Here is a 14,477-nt window from a genome sequence, read left to right as displayed (position 1 = left end):
ACCTTAAATATTCCACTCCACTGTCTCCAGAGTAGCATGGTTCCTGAGAAATCACATGTAATTATCTTGGCTTTGCTTTAAGTAAGGTGTCTTTTTCCTCTGGCTTCATTTTCTATTTTTTCTCCATCTTTTATGTTCTGTGATTTGAGAAGGATACACTTAGGTATAGTCTGTTGGTATTTATCTTCCTTGGTGATGGGTCTGTGGTTTCATGTCTGACATTATTTTGGGGCAATTCTGTGATTATTGTTTCAAACATTTCTTCTGTTCCATTCTATTTTTGTTCTCCTTCCCACTGGGTTTTCTGATGGGTATCCTCATTATGTGTATGTTACACTTTTACAGTTGTCCCACAGTCCTTAGAAACTACATTCTTCTTCAGCCACTGTTCTCTTTCTTTATTGATTTTCAGGTATTCTGTTAATATATCCTCTAACTAAGAGTGTTTTTCCTCAGCCATGCCTAATCTACTAATGAGCCCATCAAAGACATCCTTTCTGTTTTTTGTTTGTTTTGTTTTGTTTGCCTCTAGCATTTCTTTTGGTTCTTTCTTAGGATTTCCATCTTTTGGCTTACATTGTCCATCCATTCATGCATTGTCTGCTTTATCCAGTAGAGCTGTTCCTAAATAACTCATAGATGTTTTAAATTCCCCGGCTGATAATTCAATGCCCCTACCATGTCTGGATGTGATACAAACTCTGTGTCTCCAGGTTGTGTGTGTGTATGTGTGGTGGAGGTTGTTTTGTTTCCAATTTTTTAATGCCTTATAATTCCATCTTGATAGCTAGACATGCTGTACTGAGTAAAAGAACTGCAGTAAGTAGGCCTTTAATAATGTGCTGGTGAGGGGCACCTGGGTGTCTCAGTGGGTTAACGCCTCTGCCTTCATCTCAGGTCATGATCCCAGGGTTCTGGGATCAAACGTGGCCTGGACTCTCTGCTCAGTGGGAGCCTGCTTCCTCCTCTCTCTCTTCCTGCCTCTCTGCCTACTTGTGATCTCTCTCTATCAAAAAAAGAAATTAAATCTTTAATAAAAATAATGTGCTGGTGAGGTGTTGGAAAGGGAAAACATTCTATATTTCTACTATGAGTTCTGTGTTTTAGTGTGCCTGTGCTTCTGGACTGTGAACTTCACAAGTGTTTCACAGGGATTTTTTCTCCCCCCCACCCCACTAGCTTCACTCCTGTGGGCTGGGCCTATCTACTAGAGTCACAAACTTGTAAGGTAGGTAGGTCACCTGTCCCTTAGTAGATCTCTGCAAGACGAGATAGAAGCCAGTCCTACCAGCGTCACAGTCCTAGGAAGCCCCTCTGAGCACCATGGTCCAAGGAGGGCCACGGGGGAAGGTCCAGGCATGGAATGTCCTGCGTGGAGGGGGCACGTCTGAGCAGGGTGGGCCTCAGAGACCTCTGGTGGTCATGGCCACATTCCCTTGCAGCCTGTGGTGCCCAGCATGGGGTGGTGAATGGCAGCAATGGTAGGCGCGCCATCAGCACCAGGAGCCCAGCTCCCTACCTGGTAGGGACAGCAGCCTAGGGTCCCGTGTCCTCACCTGACCCACGGGCTCCCCCAGGACACAACTGTGTAGCCTTCTCTTGGGCTGGGATTTGTGGGAAAGTCTTCTTCATGGAAGCAATGTCCCCCCAGAAGAAGACTCTAGGGGGCAGTGGGGGCAGCTCCTCTTCTCTCACAGGCTTGTCTCAGCTAGCAGGCCCAGACACCAAGAATGTGAGGATGCTGAGTGGTGCCCTGCCCCTGCTGCCTCCATTGCCCCACCCCCCAATCCCTGCCCAAAATCGCCAACCCTCTGAATCTTCACTGCCTTGCCTGAGCCAGCTGTGACAGGTATTTAAGGCTCTAGGCTCATGGCCTGCTGTGTGAGTTCTCTGATCTTCCTGCCTACCCTGTCCTCACAGGACAAAGGCTTGAAGTCACACCCTGATCCCAGGTTTCCCATCTAGAGTCCTAGAGGGTCTCTGAGCAGACCCACAAGCTCCCTCCCCTTCTCCATTCACCAGGGCTTGCCTCCTGTGGCCAGGATCCCCCTTCATTCAGGGCCCATGGGCAGGCATTGGGGCCTTGCCTTTCTCGGACACCACCCCTCCCCAAGAGCTTGGCCTCTTGGGTGCCTCCGAGGTCCCTGGGCACTCACTGTCTGGGAACACGTTCCCCTCCAAGTCCTCAGGGCCCCTGGCATCAGCCAGGGAGTGGCAACACATGCTAAGGAAGTTAGGTGGGGGGGGTGCTGTGGTGATGTGCCTTGCACCTGGACGCTGAGGGACAGCCACTGGGTACTTTTTTCTGGTGGATGGCATGTGACGGTGATGTTCCTGACCCCGCACCTCGCTTCCAACATACTCAGGGGCTCCTAGGTAGTGGTCAGACTCTCAGGTGTGCTTAGATGTTCAAATAATACATATCCTAAGCTTTTGGATGTTGTAACAATGTATATGTTTTATTTCTGACAGCTCAGCATTTTCCCCCAAAAAAGTCATTTATTTATTCAAAGACTGCCCACCATGAGGAAAGCACTCTTACTAGATAAGAGTTTCTCAATACTAGCCTTCAAGTAGTTAAGGGAAAAAAAAGGTCAGAAATAAATTACTTTAATAGACTATAAGTGCTATCATGCAGGTAGAAAAAACAACAACAAAGCAAATGCCTTAGGCCTTGAGGGAAAGTCTCCTAGAGGTGATATAGTCTATGCTAGGGTTTGATGGATAAGTAGGAGACTTTTAGCAGAGGGAACAGGTGACATAGTGTACTATTAGAATGCTCAACGTTCATAGGAAGGAATGACAGGTGATGAGGATAGCAAAACAAAGTCCAGATGGGGAATCACCTTTGTCAGCTCAGAACTCAGGATTTCTTGATAGTAGAGCTATAATCTAAGAAAACCAGAGTTAATTATGTGATTTAATTTTTGTTTTTAGAAAGACAGTTCTCTCAAAGAACTGATGGGAAGAGAGATGGTCCAGACAGGTAGGAGATAGTTGAAAAATATTCAATCAAATGTTAATGAACAGCTTGCATGTTGAAGGGGAAAATTTAGAGAGTGAGAATTAGATGTGGATGAAAGAAAGAAGGAATTAAGAATGAAGTTTTAGGTTTTGAAGCCTGGATAATTATGGTGACATTAACAGATTGGCCAGTTGAGCAAATTTTTAACATGGTGAATTTTAATGGTATAGGATAAAGTATTAGTATTAGCAATACAATGAAAGTTACAATTTAAATTGAATGCTAACCATTTACCAGGTTCCCAGTTAAGCATTTGTGTGTGTGTGTATGTGTGTAGGTATATATGTATATGTATATATAAACATTTTAATTTAATTTTATTTTTTCATGTTTCCAATGTTCATTGTATATTCATTGTTTATGCACCACACCCAGTGCTCCATGCAATTTGTGCCCTCCTTAATACCCACCTCCAGGCTCGCCCAACTCCCACAACCCCCTCCACTCCTCCACCCCCTCACCTCCAGAAATCTCAGTTTCTCTATGATCTTACATTTTGTGACCTTGCCCAATGTACTTTATATTACCTCAATATAATCATTTCAATTTTGAGAATTTCCTATCTCATATGATAAAGAACATTTTTAGAATCTAGATTTATGAAACTGCATTATCACTATTATAATCTCTTTGTGGCCATTAGATTCTGTCTGATGTAGTTGCACATGACAGATGAGAGACCATCACTTAAATGAAATTATAGAATGGCTTTGAAATGATTCAGTGACTTTTATCTCCAACTTAAAGAGCCTAAAAATTACATTGTGTAATGGAATTAGTTACTTAGCTCTCAGAATTTTCTATTATAAAGTAGGGAAGTTGAAATGTGTATTTTGCATTTATAGTTCTTGGGTTTATTTTCACTTTTTACTGTAATTTTTAATGTTACCATCTAAGTTTCTGGCCTATGCCAGAGAATATGATTGCATGGTATATGATTTATAACTTTCTTTGTGACTTGTTGCAAACTCAGATATTGAGAAGTATGGTATGTGTTTTGAAAAGGCTATTACCAGTTATGTGAATCATCAGTCCCTTCCTAATATTGTGTCCTCTTCTTCTGTCCCTCACTAAGAGAGCTGTGTGTTGTTTTCCACTTCAGTTGTGGGCATATCAATTTCTTCTTGTTAATTGATTAGTTTGAAACCTATATTGTGATGTCCATAAAGCTCAGGATAGTTCTACTTTTTATCAAGTAGAAATATCTTTCTTTTGTCCGATTTTTGTTTTTCGTCTCTGTCTCCCTTGGCTCAGTAGAATGTGTCTGAGATTCTTCCATGTTACATGCATCAGAAGTTTGTTCCTTTTTATTTCCAGGCAGTATGCCATTTGTGGATATACCACAGTTAGCTTCTTCATTCGCCTGTCAATAGACATTTGAGTTGTTTGCACTTTAGGGCTATTATGAAGGAAACTGCAGTGAATGTTTGTATCCAAGTCTTTTCTGTTTTCACTCTTTTGGGTAAATGCAACAGAGTTAAATTACCGGATCATATAGTAAGTGTTTCTGTACCTTTAAAATAAACTGTCAGACAATATTCTAAGGTGTTCATACTATTTTGCATACCCACCAACAATGCATGAGATCTCCAGTTGTTCCCCATCTTGGCCAAAACTTAGTAAATGAATGACAATTTAAAAAATATATATGCTTTCTATTGGGTATATAGTGGTATCTCAGTGCAGTTTTCATTGCCATTTTCCTGAAGACTAAGATATTGGACATCATCTCATGTAATCATTGCCCATTTCCTTCGTGAAGTGAACTTTTGTGCATTTCTTTACATGCCAACCTAGGGAATTATAGGAGTTCATTCCATATTCTGAATATATAGGTCCTTTGTCAGATGTATATAGTGAAAATATTTCCTCTAAATCTGTCTTTTCATTTTCTTTAGTACTCGTTTTTGAGGGATAAAACTTTTTAGTTATGATAAAGTCCAATTGGACAAGATTTCTCTTTCATAGCTTACATGTCTGTGCCTTAAATAATAAATATTTGAGTATTTGAAAGTTCCACATATAGTATCCTATGTTTTCTTCTGTGCTAAGACTATGATAGATTGGATTTCATTTTTGTGTATGGCATAAAGTAAAGGTAGAGGTTTCTTATTTATCCTTACAGATATCCAGTTGTTGCAATACCAATGACTGTGTAGAGTTTCTTTTGCCAATTGGATAAATAGGGTCTGTCTTCCTTCTGGAAACTCTGTCCAAAACCAGCTCACCATATTTGTATAGGTCTACTTCTGAACTCCATTCTCTTCCATCACTCTATATGTCTATTCTTGCCAATAACATCATATTTCCTTACTGAACTTTCTAATAAGATGTTCATGTTTTTTTGTTGATATTGAGACTTTTTATTGCATGTTCCATTTGATAGTTGCTAATATGTAGAAATACAACTGAGACTTTTTTATTGACCTTTAATCTTTGATCTTTCTAAATTCACTTGTTAGTTTTCTTTAAAAAGCGCTTTTAGTTTCATGTAGATTTCTCAGAGTATTCTATGTACACATTCATTTCCTTTATGAATAAAGTCAGTTTTACTTCTTCCTTTCTGACCTGTTCAATTTTCCTTTTCTTTTCTTAATTTAATGTACTAGCTAGAACCTCCACTATATTGTTTAATAGAATCGGTGTGAAGAGACTTAACTTTTTTAGTTCCTTAGTTTAGACAGGAAAATAATCTTCCACCATAACGTATGATGTTAGCTGACTATAGAGTTTTTCTGTAGATGTCCAGTATGAAATTGAGGAATTGTCTTTTTAGTTTTGTAGGGTTTTGTCGGTATGGGTGTTGAAGTTTGACAAATACGTCTCTTGCAACTTTGGAATTATCATATGTTCTTGCTGCTTTCTTTTTTTAGTATTAATATAGTAACTAGAGTGATTTTTTTTAAAATAAACTTTTAGGGGCACCTGGGTGGCTCAGTGTGTTAAAGCCTCTCCCTTTGGCTCAGGTCATGATCCCAGGGTCCTGGGATCGGGCCCCATCTCGGGTTCTCTGCTCAAGGGTGTGTCTTCTTCCCCCTCTCTCTTTGCTGGCCTCTCTACCTACTTGTGATCTCTCTCTGTCAAACAAATAAATAAAATTTTAATAAATGAACATTTATTTTTTAAATGTTTATTTTAGAATAGATTCAGATATACAGGAAAGTTGCAAAATGTTTGTAGAGTTTCTGAGTACCATCTACCAGTATACCTTATAAACATCTTAAAATACTGTAACACAATTGTCACAACTAATGAACCAGCATTAATCATTGTTATTGACTGAAGACTGTAATTACCAGACTTTTACCTAATGTCCTTTTTCTATCTCTAGATCTTATCCCAAGTACAATATTAGATTCAGTCATTATATCTTCGTTAAGCTCCTCTACAGTATGACAGCTGTTCAGACCTTTCCTATTTTTGATGACCATGACAATTTTGAGGCATTTAGTAGAATGACCTTCATTTGGGTTTGTCTGATGTTTCCTTACAGTTAGAGTAGTGTTATGTGTGGGTTTATTAAGTATTTTCAGTCCATACACATTAGGGATAGGTTTGCAGTTTTCCTGTCCTGTCTATGTTTGGTCTTGGAACCAGGATAATGGTGGACTCATATATTGAGCTGGGGGGGGTGTTCCCTCTTCCGTCAAGAAGGGCATAGAGGGAATGCCAGTATTTCCTCCTAAAATGCTTTGTTGAATTCACTAGAAAAGTGATCTAAGATTTGAGGGGTTTCTTTTCTGGAATGGTTTTAAACTATGATTTTAATTCCTTAACAAGAATAAAACACTCCTTCTTGAGTTAGTGTTGGTAATTAGTTTATTTCAAGGAATGTGCACACTTCATCTCAGTTGTAAACATGATCACCACAAAATTAATCATAATATTTTTATGAGTTTAGTATATATATGAACTGTCATTTTAGTTATTTCTTTCATTTATTCTTTTATTTTGGATATCAGTAATTTCTGAATTCTTTTTTCTTCCTAGATCAGTCTATGGATGAATCAGTTTCATTTATTATTTTTAATTAACTAATTTATTTTTTCAGCAAAACAGTATTCATTGTTTCTGCACAACACACAGTGCTCCATGCAATACGTGCCCTCCCTACTACCCACACCTGGTTCCCCCAACCTCCCACCCCCGCCCCTTCAAAACCCGTTCAAATAATCTTTGACAAAGCAGGAAAAATATACAATAGAAAAAAGACAGTCTCTTCAATAAATGGTGCTGGGAAAACTGGACAGCGATATGTAGAAGAATGAAACTCGACCATTCTCTTACACCGTACACAGCGATAAACTCGAAATGGATAAAAGACCTCAACGTGAGACAGGAATCTATCAGAATCCTAGAGGAGAACATAGGCAGTAACCTCTTCGATATCAGCCACAGCAACTTCTTTCAAGATATGTCTCCAAAGGCCAAGGAAACAAAAGCAAAAATGAACTTTTGGGACTTCATCAAGATCAAAAGCTTCTGCACAGCAAAGGAAAGAGTCAACAAAACAAAAAGGCAACCCACGGAATGGGAGAAGATATTTGCAAATGACAGTACAGACAAAAGGTTGATATCCAGCATCTATAAAGAACTTCTCAAACTCAACACACACAAAACAGATAATCATATCAAAAAATGGGCAGAAGATATGAACAGACCCTTCTCCAACAAAGACATACAAATGGCTATCAGACACATAAAAAAATGTTCATCATCACTAGCCATCAGGGAGATTCAAATTAAAACCACATTGAGACACCACCTGACACCAGTTAGAATGGCCAAAATTAGCAAGACAGGAAACAACGTGTGTTGGAGAGGATGTGGAGAAAGGGGAACTCTCTTACACTGTTGTTGGGAATGCAAGTTGGTGCAGCCACTTTGGAGAACAGTGTGGAGATTCCTGAAGAAATTAAGAATAGAGCTTCCCTATGACCCTGCAATTGCACTGCTGGGTATTTACCCCAAAGATACAGATGTAGTGAAAAGAAGGGCCATCTGTACCCCAGTGTTTATTGCAGCAATGGCTACGGTCGCCAAACTGTGGAAAGAACCAAGATGCCCTTCAACGGATGAATGGATAAGGAAGATGTGGTCCATATACACAATGGAGTATTATGCCTCCATCAGAAAGGATGAATACCCAACTTTTGTAGCAACATGGACAGGACTGGAAGAAATTATGCTGAGCGAAATAAGTCAAGCAGAGAGAGTCAAGTATCATATGGTCTCACTTATTTGTGGAGCATAACAAATAACATGGAGGACATGGGAAGATGGAGAGGAGAGGGAGTTGAGGGAAACTGGAAGGGGAGATGATCCATGAGAGTCTATGGACTCTGAAAAACAACCAGAGGGTTTTGAAGGGGCGGGGGGGGTGGGGGTTGAGGAACAAGGTGGTGGGTAATAGGGAGGGCACGTACTGCATGGAGCACTGAGTGTGATGCCAAAACAATGAACACTGTTATGCTGTAAATAAACAAATTAAAAAATTAAAAAAATTTAAAAAAAAAGACTGTTTAGGCTATCAGGATCCCTTCCATTTCCAAATGAATTATAGGATTTGGTTGTCAGTTTCTGCAACAAACGAACAAACAAACAAACACAGCTAGGATTCTGAAAGGTGCTGTGTTGAATCTGTAGATCAATTTGGATAGTATTATCATATTACTAATATTAAATCTCTGAGCCATGAATATGGAATATCTTTCTATTTATTTAGGTCCTTAGATTCTTTCATCAACATTTTATACTTTTTAGTATACAAGACTTCTTGTACTTCATTTTTAAAATTTATTCCTGAGTATTTACTCTTTTTGATACTATTCCAGATAAGAATTTTTCTTAACTTAGAGTTCAAATTATTCATTGCTAGTGTACAGAAATACCATTAGTTCTTTATAGATTTTAAATCCTATAAACTTTATGAATTTATAACTAGATTCTAAGTAATTCTTTTTTTAAAGATTTATTTATTTGACAGACAGAGATCACAAAGAGGCTGAGAGAGCAGAGGAAGCAGGCTCCAAGCTGAACTGAGAGCCTAATGCAGGGCTTGATCCCATCACCCTGGGACCATGACCCAAGCTGAAGGCAGAGGCTTTAACCCACTGAGTCACCCAGGCACCCCTAAGTAATTCATTTTTAATGGTTCTATTTATTTGGCAGGAGAGAGAAAGAGCAAAGACAAGCAGGAGAAAACCAGGCAAGGGAAAGCAGGCTTCCCGCCCAGGAAGAAGCCTGATGCAGGACTTAATCCCAGGACCTGGGGGATCACAACCAGAGCTTAAGGCAGATGCCCAACTGACAGAGACACCCGGTGTCCTGAGTCTATGTGATTTTATCTCTAACCCTCACAACAATGATATATAAAGGATGTTATTATTATGTTTTACAGATGTTGCTAAGAATAGGAAAGAAGAATTATGAGACTAATAGAAATTAAGAATAAATTTTGACAAAATATAATACATTGTAAAGACTATAAACAAATCGACAGGTGAAATGAACTCTAATATCAAATGCTTTCTAATATGCCACGTGCCCTCCAGTGACCCTGGCTCTCCTTAACCTTAGTAATTTATTCTTAACAGCACCTTATGAACAAATAATCATTTTGCCTATCTGCGCACCTCAAGTATGCCTTATCTTTCTGTTTCACTCTGTAAATCTGCAAAATGATAACCATTTGTATTTTCTAAAATGACTTCATCCTTAGTAACATATCCTACTGTGATTCATTACTCAAGAGTAAAAACTACCTGCTATGTCATAAGAAAGACATTTGTTTTACAATAATTTAAGCCTCTTTGAAAGGCTAAAATTACATTATGCTTGAAAATGAGGGAAAATAGATGAAAGAAATCATTTAAAATGTTCACAGAATCTTTAATGTTATTGATTTCATTTGCTTCAGATTAAACCAGGAAGTTTGTAGGACTGTGGGAGTATGGCATGCCAGAAACACCAAAAATTAATGAAAGGTCAAATTATAATCTTGATAGGAGTTACATAAAACTTCTGCTTTCTCGGTTTTTATTTCAGGCAACTGGCTGTCTCAGACTTCAAAGTCCAGATAGTGATGTAGACTCAATATAATGAAACCAGATTCCAAGTAATATTTTATTTTACTGGACGTTAAAGTAACCTCTTTTATCTGGAATCCATGTGAGAAAGATAGCCTGCCACTGCTCAGAATAACAAACAAATACCCTGGCTATACCCACCTCTATGCTGTATACTGCCTAAAGTCCCTTGGAAAAGGAAATGGGCTGCATTACAGTTTCAAAAATAGCCAGAGATTGAAAATCAATGCACCACAGAGCACTTTGTTTTGACCCTTTGTCTAAAGGGCAAATGCAGACCGGTCAGATTCTAGAACTGAGTGCCATATACAGGGATTTGTTTCCTGCACAAAACCTCAAAGAAAACAGTGCATTCCAATGGTAATGAAGAGAGGGCCTGAGTGCATACAGTGGTATATTAAACTTGGAGGAGCTAATGTGCATTTTCCTGTGAATCAGCCTCCCCATAGGACTCATTAGGAATGCACATTAAAGATACAGACAAGTGTGCCATTTTTAAATCAAGTGTCTTATTTCTTACAGCACTATTAGTATTATACGCATTCTGGTAAGTGGCATTTTTGACTGCAATTTAATTGTGCAGCTGGGAAATCTGATTCCATTTCCAAGCTGTAAAAATATCTTCCTATTTTCAACATTTTGAGGAACCTCCATGCTGTTTTCCAGAGTGGTTGGACCAGCTTGCATTCCCACCAACAGTGGAGGAGGGTTCCCCTTTCTCCACATCCTCTCCAGCATCTGTCATTTCCTGACTTGTTCATTTTAGCCATTCTGACTGGTGTGAGGTGATATCTCATTGTGGTTTTGATTTGTATTTCCCTGATGCCGAGTGACGTGGAGCACTTTTTCATGTGTCTGTTGGCCATCTGGATGTCTTCTTTGCAGAAATGTCTGTTCATGTCCTCTGCCCATTTCTTGATTGGATTGTTTGTTCTTTGGGTGTTGAGTTTGCTAAGTTCCTTATAGATTTTGGATACTAGCCCTTTATCTGATATGTCGTTTGCAAATATCTTCTCCCATTCTGTCAGCTGTCTTTTGGTTTTGTTAACTGTTTCCTTTGCTGTGCAAAAGCTTTTGATCTTGATGAAATCCCAATAGTTCATTTTCGCCCTTGCTTCCCTTGCCTTTGCCGTTGTTCCTAGGAAGATGTTGCTGCGGCTGAGGTCGAAGAGGTTGCTGCCTGCGTTCTCCTCAAGGATTTTGATGGATTCCTTTCTCACATTGAGGTCCTTCATCCATTTGGAGTCTATTTTCGTGTGTGGTGTAAGGAAGTGGTCCAATTTCATTTTTCTGCATGTGGCTGTCCAATTTTCCCAGCACCATTTATTGAAGAGGCTGTCTTTTTTCCATTGGACATTCTTTCCTGCTTTGTCGAAGATTAGTTGACCCTAGAGTTGAGGGTCGATTTCTGGGCTCTCTATTCTGTTCCACTGGTCTATGTGTCTGTTTTTGTGCCAGTACCATGCTGTCTTGATGATGACAGCTTTGTAATAGAGCTTGAAGTCCGGAATTGTGATGCCACCAACTTTGACTTTGTTCTTCAATATTCCTTTGGCTATTCGAGGTCTTTTCTGGTTCCATATAAATTTTAGGATTATTTGTTCCATTTCTTTGAAAAAAATGGATGGTATTTTGATAGGGATTGCATTAAATGTGTAGATTGCTTTAGGTAGCATAGACATTTTCACAATATTTATTCTTCCAATCCAGGAGCATGGAACATTTTTCCATTTTTTTGTGTCTTCCTCAATTTCTTTCATGAGTACTTTATAATTTTCTGTGTATAGATTTTTAGTCTCTTTGGTTAGGTTTATTCCTAGGTATCTTATAGTTTTGGGTACAATTGTGAATGGGATTGACTCCTTAATTTCTCTTTCTTCAGTCTTGTTGTTGGTGTACAGAAATGCAACTGATTTCTGTGCATTGATTTTATATCCTGACACTTTACTGAATTCCTGTACAAGTTCTAGCAGTTTTGGAGTGGAGTCTTTTGGGTTTTCCACATATAGTATCATATCATCTGCGAAGAGTGATAGTTTGACTTCTTCTTTACCAATTTGGATGCCTTTAATTTCTTTTTGTTTTCTGATTGCTGAGGCTAGGACTTCTAATACTATGTTGAATAGCAGTGGTGATAATGGACATCCCTGCCGTGTTCCTGACCTTAATGGAAAAGCTTTCAGTTTTTCTCCATTGAGAATGATATTTGCGGTGGGTTTTTCATAGATGGCTTTGATAATATTGAGGTATGTGCCCTCTATCCCTACACTTTGAAGAGTTTTGATCAGGAAGGGATGCTGTACTTTGTCAAATGCTTTTTCAGCATCTATTGAGAGTATCATATGGTTCTTGTTCTTTCTTTTATTAATGTGTTCTATCACATTGATTGATTTGCGGATGTTGAACCAACCCTGCAGCCCTGGAATAAATCCCACTTGATCGTGGTGAATAATCCTTTTAATGTACTGTTGAATCCTATTGGCTAGTATTTTGGCGAGAATTTTTGCGTCTGTGTTCATCAAGGATATTGGTCTGTAGTTCTCTTTTTTGGTGGGATCCTTGTCTGTTTTTGGGATCAAGGTGATGCTGGCCTCATAGAATGAGTTTGGAAGTTTTCCTTCCATTTCTATTTTTTGGAACAGTTTCAGGAGAATAGGAATGAGTTCTTCTTTAAATGTTTGGTAGAATTCCCCTGGGAAGCCGTCTGGCCCTGGGCTTTTGTTTGTTTGGAGATTTTTGATGACTGTTTCAATCTCCTTACTGGTTATGGGCCTGTTCAGGTTTTCTATTTCTTCCTGGTTCAGTTGTGGTAGTTTATATGTCTCTAAGAATGCATCCATTTCTTCCAGATTGTCCAATTTGTTGGCGTAGAGTTGCTCATAGTATGTTCTTATAATTGTCTGTATTTCTTTGGTGTTAGTTGTGATCTCTCCTCTTTCATTCATGATTTTATTGATTTGGGTCCTACCCTATGACCCAGCAATTGCACTACTGGGTATTTACCCTAAAGATACAAACATAGTGATCCGAAGGGGCACGTGTACCCGAATGTTTATAGCAGCAATGTCTACAATAGCCAGACTATGGAAAGAACCTAGATGTCCATCAACAGATGAATGGATCAAGAAGATGTGGTATATATACACAATGGAATACTATGCAGCCATCAAAAGAAATGAAATCTTGCCATTTGCGATGACGTGGATGGAACTAGAGCGTATCATGCTTAGTGAAATAAGTCAATCGGAGAAAGACAACTATCATATGATCTCCCTGATATGAGGACATGGAGAAGCAACATGGGGGGGTAGGGGGATAGGAGAAGAATAAATGAAACCAGATGGGATTGGGAGGGAGACAAACCATAAATGACTCTTAATCTCACAAAACAAACTGGGGGTTGCTGGGGGGAGGTGGGATTGGGAGAGGGGGAGCGGGCTATGGACATTGGGGAGGGGAGGCGAACCATAAGAGACTATGGACTCTGAAAAACAACCTGAGGGTTTTGAAGGGTCAGGGGTGGGAGATTGGGGGAACAGGTGGTGGGTGATGGGGAGGGCACATTTTGCATGGAGCACTGGGTGTTGTGCAAAAAGAATGAATACTGTTACGCTGAAAAAAAATAAATAAATAAATAAAAAGGGAAAAAAAAAGAATTCAAAAGGGTAAAAAAAAAAAAACTAATGGCTAAATGAACGTAATAAAAAATCATAACAACTAAAAAAAAAAAAAATCTTCCTGCGAGGGTAGAATGGGGAGAAGTGTGGGGGGGGGGGCGTAAAGAGAGTGGATTAGAATAGGAAGTGATCGATTACTTCCTTTTCTTTTAAAAACTAAATATGCTGGTCTTTTGAGCTCAATTCTTACTTAGAATCCATACGAATACCCACAAAATAGCAGTCTACAAATGGTGCTGAGGAAATGACAGCTGCGACCACAGCAGCAATGCTTAGGAAAAGTTGAGAGGCACTTCTGCAAGAGGGTGATTGAACCCATGGGGAGTTTCAGATGGAAAGATGTCACATACGGGGCAATCTGCATGGAGAAGAGCAGAAAAATACTCATATGATTATGATTAGACATGTAGCAGGAAAGCAAAACACAATTTAGCTTATGAAGAAACTGAAATTCAAGTGGGTCAGCCTTGAAGTTCTAAAATTCCTTGCAGGGGCACCTGGGTGACTCTGTGGGTTAAGCCTCTGCCTTTGGCTCAGATCATGATCTCAGGGTCCTGGAATTAAGCCCCACATCAGACTCTCTGCTCAGTGGGGAGCCTGCTTCTCCCTCTCTCTCTGCCTGCCTCTCTGCCTACTTGTGATCTCTGACTGTCAAATAAATAAAATAAAAATCTTTTAAAAATTCCT

This window comes from Meles meles, unplaced genomic scaffold (genome assembly GCF_922984935.1).
Source record: "Meles meles unplaced genomic scaffold, mMelMel3.1 paternal haplotype, whole genome shotgun sequence".
Lineage (NCBI taxonomy): Eukaryota > Metazoa > Chordata > Mammalia > Carnivora > Mustelidae > Meles > Meles meles.
Note: the sequence above shows the minus strand (reverse complement) of the source record.